Below are 10,465 nucleotides of genomic sequence, written 5' to 3'. Positions count from 1 at the left end.
GCCCAAGAACATTTTGAAGAAGTTTATTTGAATAGCAGATCTTCGGACTCAAAATATTGCAGGATATTTGTGTTGCATAAGGCCCCCAGATAACCCTCAAGTGAAGGAAATCTGCTGTATTAGTTATCAATTAATATTAATATTTTTTAGCCAAGTCATCAAATTGAAGATGTGTATTGTAATAAATACTATATATTTTTTTTATTGTCTAGTAATATAAAATTTGTTTAATATTCAGTTTTATTTGTATGGCATCATTTTTTATGTTTTCAATATTTTAAAAATACAGGTTTCGATTGAATTATATATAATAATAAAAATTACTGGCATGCTAGGGCCTCTCAAATCTATAGAAAAGCTTTTAGCGGCGCTTGTGTAGAAAATTTATGGCGCCTTTTCAAGTGTTCAGAAATCAGTTATTGCGGCGCTCGGATTGAAATTTAGCGGCGCTTATTAGCGTCGCGAAAAACAACAATTATTGGTGCTCCGTAAAGCGCCGGTAAAACTATCTAGCGCCGCCAATGCTTTTCCCAACATACCCATTTATCGGCGCTTGGTTAGCGCCACTATTACAACTGGCGGTGCTTGTAGGGCCTTTTATCGGCGCTCTCCCAGCTGTTGTGCTGCCTCAAAATCTAAAACTAGGCGAGACGCCAATAGAATTTGCAGAAAGGTATTTTTTACTGCCTTGCAATTCCTATGAGATGATACTGGGCATTTGTCACTCTTTGTTCTAATCTATAAAAGAAAGTCTATGTTGGTTCTTTCTTGCAATTGGAATAACCTTTTGTCTAATAAAATGGCTCTTGTTGCAGAGTCAAGGACATAATATCTATTCGAGTTGGTCTTAAAAAGGTTCCTTGGGATAGATATCTGAAATACTCTCGTCCTGGTCCAAAGCACACCGAACAGAAGTATGTTAGATGTATCTTTTTCTCTTAAAAACCAATAGAGGATCTGGCATGGACAGTCATGGCTTGCCTGATTTTAGTTGAATATAGAGGTTTGTGGTGTATAGCCCTGCCCATGGTGGAACACTGCAAGATCTAACCCGTCTCTCAGGTAGGCCCATGGCATGGATTCCCTGGCCCAATAATGAGGCCAGTCATTTCATCAGGTGAGCCAGTGTACAAAACAAATGGACTTCTGAAACAAGTTCTTTCAGCTGTCTATTCATTTCATACCCTGTTACCGGATGAGTGGACCAGTCTGATTTTTGGGAGATGGTGGTTACGCAGTGGGGCACACCAGATGGTCAGCTTAGTTGTTCACCATGTGTGGTCTTTGCATGTGTCCCTAGTTTGTAGATGGGCTCTCCTATACACGCTTGTGGCCTTGGAAAATCTGATAGATATAAAGCTTATCATACAACTTATGAAGAAAAGGAAGGTCTTGGCTCCTGAGTTTAGCATACCAGCAACACGACAATCTAATACAAAAACATTGGCAATATCATAGCACTGTTGTTTCACATTTTCAGGCAACAAATCTTCGCAGAGTCAGTGCTGCGACGTCTCGAGGAAAAATGAAGAAAAATCAGGCTCGTGTATGGAATTTCCCTTTTTCCATTTAATGTCCCCTTTATTTAGCTATTTTTGCAGTTTCATGCTGATGCGATCCCTTTTCTGAATTTCCACTTTTTTGCTTGTAACTATGGTGTATATTATTGTTAGAGAAATGCAAGATTGCGTGTATTACATTCAAACCCTGACATAAGCAGATTAGGTGATGTAGGACATGAAAATTAGATATGATGTGCAAGATTTCAGGCTTTTGATCATAATAATTTAGAAATAATCACAATAATTCCACATCCCACATAAAGTCAGGCATTCAATATGGGGAATCTACGAGGGTCCAAGCCTACACATGTTAGGGCTGAATCAATTAAAAATTATAGACCAAACAATGCTCAAAGGATAGTAGATTCATCCACACATGCAAAGCATTATTTCCCAATCCAAGGGATTCTTACGTTTTAATTCGGAAAAACCTAGGGTTTTAAAAGTGGAATAGAACTTGGGGATTTGAGATGATCTAGGGTTAAGGTTATGGAAACAAGGCGAAAGAGGAATGAAATAGAGATGAGAGGGAACCTGTGATCAGCTCGCACGTGTGGACAGCAAACCGGCTTAATGCACGTGCATGGATGACGCCTACATGTGTGTGGGGCCCACGAATCTAGAATCGGCTAGCTAGGGCCTGGTCGACCAGGGATGGGCCACCTTCCCTCCAAATTTCAGGCCAAACGGATGATCAGTTTGAACACGGTGCTCCGCCGAAGTTTCAGACCTCCTGTAGGAGAAAGATTAGCTGCAAACATGGGTAGATTTGATGAGGGGATGGCTGTAGGAGATGAGGAATATGGAGGGTAGGAGATGGGGGCGATTTAGGATGGGTGTGGCTTGACACCACCGTAGTTAGCTCTTGGAAGGGAGAGTTTCACACCCAATTAGATTTCTACAACTCAAAGAATTAGACAAGTAGGAAAATAAAGAATTTTATTAATCATCTTCCATCAAAAAACCCTAAAAGGGGTTGCCTATTTATAAGAAAAATCTATACCCCAAAAGTTGCGTCATCTGTGGATACTATTACTTAAAACGAAGTAATAAAAAATAACAACTAATTAATGCAATCTAAGTCGTTCATGATATTCCTAATAACGGTAATAAGCAAAACTCAAAGTCCTAGTTCACCGAGGATAGTAAGCCATGATCATGACATCCAATGATAGGATCTACATGATGATCGGGTCCACCTTAAGGAACCAAAACACAATCCTCTAACTAGGAGGCCCTCCGTGGATGTCGTCATCGATCCAGATCGAAGGTGGGGCCCTCCTCCTTGCGTACGTGCGTAAGGGGGGCGTGCATGTGCGCGAGATGTCCTCATCAACTCTCCCCGGCTGCGAAGATTTCGCCACTGGCGAAACAAAACTCCTGAACTGCTCCAAGATGTCAGGATCAAGTCTCTGAAGCTCCTCCTTAGTGAGCCACGTACTGTCTGAAGCTGGGCGTGACTTCCACTTGACCAGGAACTTTTGAAATCCGCTGTCTAACGTCGATATTATCTAATGTCCGGAATATCCTCTATCTCCTCTCTGGGTGTGGGAAGGGTAGGTATGAGAAGTAGAGATTGGGAAGATGGGTCGGGAGGGGGCCATGGATCAAGGGAAAGGTCTGGGGAATCAAGATGGTTAGGTGACAGGCTGGACAATGTATCAATGGTCCCTTGAAATACAACTAGATCCTCCACATTGAATGTGGAACTAAGTCCCATGGAAGGTGGAAGATCTACCACATACGCATTGAGACCATTTTGTTTTATAATTTTGAATGGTCTAGCGCTACGCGCGTGTAATTTATGAACGACACTCTAAGGGTACCGCTCTGGCCTGATGCGGATCATCACAGTCCCCTACATTGAATTCCTTGAATCGTTTATGTTAGTCAGCAGAAATTTTGTAATGTTCATTACTAGTATTGATCTTTCGCCTGATTTCTTGATGTAATGAATGAATGTGATGTGCAAAGGACTCTGTCGACTCTGTGGCGTATGGGACAGAGACATAAGGACACGATCCATAGGCTTCCTAGGTTTATAACTAGTAACAACTTCAAAAGAACTTAAACCTGTGGATCTATTGACAGAACTATTAAACGCAAACTTGGTGATAGGTAGTGCAGTGTCCCACATCCTGGTGTGCTCCCCCACTAAACACCTGAGCAAATTTTCCAGACTCCTATTGGCCATCTCAGACAGGTTTGGTAGAGTCGCCCCAAGGACTAAATCGATGGCGTATTGTATATTCCTCATAGGGGGAAGCTCATCCGGTAGATCATCCACTACCGGAATGGCCTCAGTGGGTAACTCTGCACTAGCCTCTGGTGCACTTTCCCTAGCCACAAGGGCATACACCATCGAGTCTGGCTCAATCTCTCACTCAAAGTCTTTAGTATTTAGAATAAGGAGAGGCTTAGACTTAGACTTCGATTCCTCAACCAACCTCAAGTGATAAGAGAAAGGGACGTATTTTTCCTTAAGAGTTTCTTTCATTTATCCCCAATGGACTATTTGGGGTTTCCTCAACCTCTCTTTCTTTCGCTCCACAGTAGCCCAAAACCTCTTTGCTTGGCTCCAAGCTTTATCTTGGTAAATCGGACTCGATGAACATCCGACATGGACCACTCAAAATAATGGTCCATATCCGCCAACCAATCTAGAAAAGCTTTAGGGCCCAAGTGGCCATTAAACGTAGGGGTCTCTACTCTTAACTCTCTTGAAAAGTTGCGCATCTGGTTCATAATGATCATGATGCCCCTCGCGGGGTGGGTGCACGGGTGTGCACTTATATCTATTTCTTTGGCCACCCCCATTCCCTTGTCTATCCTCCTGACCACCTGCCTGAGATTGGGCATTTTTCCCAATGGTGGGGTTTGCCCAGGCGGAGGTCTCTAGTTGGGTAACGCGCAAATTAAGCTGATCCCAGCATTGGTCAATATGTTGTTCCAAGCGCCTACTCAAAGACTCAAACTGTCGGGTTATGTTGTCCATTGACTCTTGTAATTGCTCCATGTTTAGTGCAGGGTGCAACCCAAAACCGCGACCAATACGTGTGGGCATACAACTACCTACTTAACTTAAAGGTCCTCTAATACAACTATATGCGTCTAAATGAGACTAAATGCTCCTATAGGACTCTATATGAGGGAAACTACGCAACGCTCTTAAAATTCCAGCAACATAACTGTCCTAACAATTTGTTAACAGAAAATTCAGCAATGAAACTTGGGAATTTCTGACAATAGAAAATTCAGCAGTCTATGTTATGAATGATGGGTCCTAAACAACCCTATATGATGAAATTTAATGCAAGATAAACACGAGTAGACTAAACCCTAAAAATGCAATGCAATCCCCTATAGAAAAACCTAAGCTCTGATACCGAATTTGATGCAGAACATGAAAATTAGATATGATGTGCAAGATTTCAGGCTTTAGATCATAATAATTTAGAAACAATCACAATAATTCCACTTCTCACATAAAGTCAAGCATTCAACAAGGAGAATCTACGAGGGTCCAAGCCTACACATGTTAGGGCTGAATCAATTAAAAATTATAGACCAACAATACTCAAAGGATAGTAGATTCATCCACACATGCAAAAGATTATTTTTCGATCTAAGGGATTCTCACGTTTCAATTCGGAAAAACCTAGGGTTTCAAAAGTGGAATAGAACTTGGGGATTTGAGATGATCTAGGGTTAAGGTTATGGAAATAAGGCGAAAGAAGAATAAAATAGAGACGAAAGGGAACCTATGATCAGCCCGCACGTGTGGACAACAAACCGGCTTGACGCATGTGCTTGGATGGCGGCTCGCATGTGTGTGAGGCCCATGAATCTAGAATCGGCTAGCTAGGGCCTGGTCAGCAAGGGATGGGCCACCTTCCCTCCAAATTTTAAGCCAAACGGATGATCGGTTTGAACACGGTGCTCTGCCGAAGTTTCAGCCCTCTTGTAGGGCCATATTCTGGAAATCTGCTGTAGGGGAAAGATTAGCTGCAAACGTGGGTGAATTTGATGAGGGGATGACTGTAGGAGATGAGGAATATGGAGGGTAGGAGATGGGGGCGATTTGGGATGGGTGTGGCTTCGCACCACGGTAGTTAGCCTTTTGAAGAACGGAGGGTTTCGTACCTAATTGGGTTTCCACAATTCAGAGAATTAAAGAAGTAGGAAAACACAGAATTTTATTAATCATCTTCCATTTAAAAAAAAAAAAAACCCTACAAGGGGTTGCCTATTTATAAGAAAAATCTATACCCTAAAAGTCGCGCAATGTGCGCATACTATTACTTAAAGACGAAGTAATAAAAATAATAACTAATCAATGCAATCTAAACTGTTCATGATGTTCCTAATAACGGCAATAAGCAAAACTCAAAGTCCTAGGTCACCTAGGGTAGTGAGCCACGATCATGAGATCCAATGATGGGATCCACATGATGATCGAGTCCACCCCAAGGAACCAAAACACAGTCCTCTAACTAGGAGGCCCTTCATGGATGTTGTCATCGATCCAGATCAAAGGTGGGGCCTTCCTCGTTGCGTACGTGCGTAAGGGGGGCATGCATGTGCGCGAGATGTCCCCATCATTAGGAGACCCCCATGACTTCACCCGTTGTAGCTAAACTGTTATCTAGCTGCTTTTCATAGAATGAATATATATATATATAGGAGTGTACATCGAGTCGAACCGAGTCGAGCTGGCCTCAGCTCAAACTCGGCTTAGCTCGATCCTCGAGCCTGACTGGCTAGCTCGGCTTGATTCGATCAGCAACTCGGGCCGAGTTCGCCATTGAGGCATTTCCACAAACACCTAAACTGCAACTTCAAAATACCACTGTTTTACAAACAGAGGCAATGGTTTTACAGGTATTTTCTCAAACACCTTCTAAGTAACATAAAAAGAAAAAAAAAAAAAAACGAAAAAAATGTATTTTTTTCATGTACATTCCTTCCTTGGCACCTTGCCACCAGCCACATTTCGTTGAGTCATTTTATCAAACAGTTGGTGAGCAACATCAATGGCAAAGTAACCGAGTCACCGAACTAGTTCGATCCGAGTTCGATTTGAGCTGGATTCGATCCGAGTTGAGTCGAGCTGGGGCCTGCTCGAACTCGGCTCAAACTCATTTTCGAGCTCAAAAAATCAGCTCGACTCGGCTCGAACTTAGCTTCGAACTGAGTCGAATCGAGCTTTTTCAAGTCGAGTCGAGCGAGCTAACCGAGCTAGCTCGGTTCGCGCGCCCGAGCGCGCGCGCGTGTGTGTGTGGGAAAAGGTTCTATGCGGTCGAGCTCATGGGAACTTCCCATGAGGTCGAGCTATGTGTCGAACATCAACACCGTTCATTTGATGGGTCCCCTTTAAATTATCGGATATCCTAAAAATCAGCCATATACAGAACTCAAGTGGGCCATACCATCTAAAATCATGTGAAGACATGACTAAAACATATAAAAGAACTTGGTGGGGCCCACCTGAAATTTGGATGCGTCTGAAACTTGGTCTGACCCCTCATCCAAGTGGGACACACATAATGGATGGGCTGGATTTGTGAACCACATCTCGGTGGGCCTAACAAATGATTATGAATGTTTTAATGGAGGGTAACCCCTCTCAACTTTTGTATGTGGTGTGGTCCATACAAGTCACGGATTGACTTGATTTTTAAGTCCTAAGCCCACCATGGAATGGTGCATCTGACTGATGGGGTAGATGTTCGACATGCATCACGGTGGGGCCCACACAGCTCGCCTCATGGGAAGCTCCCATGAGCTCGACTGCATAGAACCTTTTCCCATATATATATATATATATATATATAATGCTCACTTGCAACCCTTCTTATGTGTGCACCCGTGCACACCTTTGCACATGTGTCATGGGCACAGAATCTGAACTTTCCACGTGACGTGGAACCCCTTGAAACCTCACAAACCCAACTTTCAGCCCGATACAAAACTCTGGTGGGCCATGGCAAAAGGAAACAGTTTCCTCAATTGATTTGCATTTCTCTTTGCTATGGCACACTAGAGTTTTGGATCATGCTGAAAATTGGGCCCACAGAATTTCAAGGGGTGCCACATCACGTGAACCATTCAGATTCTGTGCCCATGACACATGTGTAGAGGTGCGCATGGGTGCTCACGTAAGAAGGTGTGCAGGTGAGCATTCCTCTCTCTCTCTCTCTCTCTCTCTCTCTCTCTCTCTCTATATATATATATATATATATATATATATATATAGCAATGCTCTCCTAGAACTGATTCTCACGAGAACCCATGAGCACTTTTGAGAAATGTGGCAAATCAAGGGAGGAAATTACCTCTCACCTTGCTATGGCCCACCATATTTTTAGATCAGGCTAACTTTTGGGCTTTAGGGGTTTTATGAGGTGATTCATTTGATGGACCATTCAGATTTTGTGCACACATCGTATGTCAAAAAGTGCTCACGAACCGGTTCCTAGGAGAGCATTTCACTTAGGAATTGGTTCTCACGAGAATTCCTGAGCACTTTTTGAGAATACATCTCACATAACATGTTTATGCATTCCAAACGAAGGTGTTTCGTATCTGTTACGATACGGCCGTGAAGACCGATACTTTTAGGTAACAGCCATGACCGTTACACGATATAGGGGTGAAATGGTACAATTGGTTTTTTGAGACTCAGCTGTTACGGTAGTCGTAAAGGCCGTTACGGGGCATAACGACCTTTACTCCCGTAAAGGTTGAAAAATGACCACTTTTTTTTTCTATTTAAATAAAAATCTCATTTTTTCTCTTTTCTTATTCAAAAAACTCTCCTAGGTCATTCTACAACTGATTTCGACTACTCTTACTATAGTTTTTAATATTAAAACCATAGATTGAAGTGATTTGATCGAATAGAACCTCCAAGGCCATTTTTTTAAATTGAAAAAGTAGTATGTATGCCTTTTTCTGATTTCTAGTTATAGTGCTCGATTGTGATGTGTAAACATTAGAGACTTATAATCATGCTCACAAATTCACTAGACAGCCCCATACAACACTCTTACCAAAGAGTGGACCGTTACACTACCATAAACATGTTCAAAACAACAAACGAATACATATTTGGAATATTTACATTATTTTGGATTTTCTAGATATTTTTTTCAGAATTTTTCGAAAAAATCTAAATTTTCAACCGTTACAGGGTCATAATGGCCGTTACACCCCCGTATCAATAATGGTGGTGACCATTATGGCCACCGTTACCGATACGGAATACCTTTTTCCAAACGGTCTACTAGATGAGCCAACTCATGAAACCTCAATGGCCCAAAAGTTAGCCTGATCCAAAAATCTGGTGGGCCATAGCAAAGTGAGAGGCAAATCAAGGGAGGAAATCACATCTCACCTTTCTATGGTCTGCCATGTTTTTAGATCAGGCTAAATTTTGGGCTTTGGGGGTTTTATGAGGTGATTCATCTAATGGACTGTTCAGATTTTGTGCACACCATGTGTCAAAAAGTGCTCATGAGTTCTCAGTCTTTTTAGAAAACTGATTTACCTGTGACTTCCTGTTACTTTCAATATATCCGTGAAGCCTTGATACTGTCCTGTTATTTTCTGATAATATCACCATAATAGCCCGGAATCCAAAGACTTTTATCCCCTTATTTCACCTTTTCTTTTTCTAGTTTCTAGTTTTTAATTTTGTGTATTTTTGCGAGACTTTTCCGAATGTATGCCGAGAAACTCCCCAAACTTTGAAAATATTCTGAGAAATTTCCTGTTGACAGATTGCTGAGAATGAGATTTGCCAATTGGACTCAGTTAAAAAAAAAAAAACCATGAAGTACATAGCTGCACATGTATATTCTATCAGAGCGTCAGCTGATCTGATTTAAATCGCCCATTGTCCTGCATTATGGCCTGCCTGGTGGGTGGAAATGTAATTCAGGACTGATCACCATTAGTATGAAAACTCATCATCCAATCATTCTGTGGAGAGAAACCCATAATTTATATAAACTATGATCTCTAATGCATAATTACTGTTAAATGAAATTAGATGAAATTGTTTTTAAGTGGCAACCAAATAGGGCCTAAAATATTACATTAATAGCCATTATCTTTATATCTCAATTAGAGTGGAGGAAGATGAGAGAATTATCTTTTCACTACACCAAAATCGTCAATCTGGTATGGTTGGAATTTGGTTCAGAAACGGCACTAAGTCGTTCCTGATTTGAAACAGTTATCAACCGTGCTGGAGTCATTGTGTTATACGTTGTTCTTTCCACTGTTTTGTTGGTGTGTGCCAATTAAATGTTGGATCTTCTTATTTCTTATTATTTTGTTTTATTATTTTATTTTGAAATAGATGGATGGAATGGATTCGATTAAAAAACTCTGAGTGGACCCCACAAGGCCTAAGAGGCACATTGCTCTATCTGCCATAGACTACCGATGGGTTTTAACCCCTTCCTTACGCCAAAAGCCCTACAATGCCTCATTTCGCATCTCCACCGTGTCTCTGTCTCCGTCTCCCTCTCTCAATCTCCCTCTCCCTCTCCCTCTCCCTCTCTCAATCTCCCTCTCTTTCGATCTTTCAATCTCAACCCTCTCTCTGGATCTCCCTCTCACTCTCCCTCCCTCTCTCTCGATCTCCCTCTCCCTCGATCTCCCTCTCTTTCGATCTCCCTCTCCTGATCTCAACCCTCTCTTTCGATCTCCCTCTCCCGATCTCAACCCTCTCTCTCGATCTCCCTCTCACTCTCCCTCCCTCTCGTTCTGTGTAACAGGTGTGGAGCCTCTATCACAAGTGTTGAATGCGCCAGCTGCTACAGATCAGGGCCAAGCTGCTACTCTAGCAGTGGTCACAGTGGTCATTGCTCTAGGCCTTGTGCTAATCGCTTGCA

General features: G+C 42.1%; 1 long non-coding RNA gene across 1 annotated transcript; it reads left to right on the top strand.

Annotated features, from left to right (window-relative positions):
* Positions 1-626: 626 nt before the first annotated feature.
* Positions 627-1,754, top strand: LOC131220557 (uncharacterized). The gene is made up of 3 exons (XR_009158680.1): positions 627-673; positions 816-914; positions 1,481-1,754. It is a non-coding gene; the product is annotated as an uncharacterized LOC131220557 (long non-coding RNA).
* The last annotated feature ends 8,711 nt before the right edge of the window (positions 1,755-10,465 follow it).

Source organism: Magnolia sinica, chromosome 12 (assembly GCF_029962835.1).
Source record: "Magnolia sinica isolate HGM2019 chromosome 12, MsV1, whole genome shotgun sequence".
Lineage (NCBI taxonomy): Eukaryota > Viridiplantae > Streptophyta > Magnoliopsida > Magnoliales > Magnoliaceae > Magnolia > Magnolia sinica.
The sequence above is the reverse complement of the archived record's forward strand: the minus strand, read 5'-3'. Positions and strand labels throughout refer to the sequence as shown.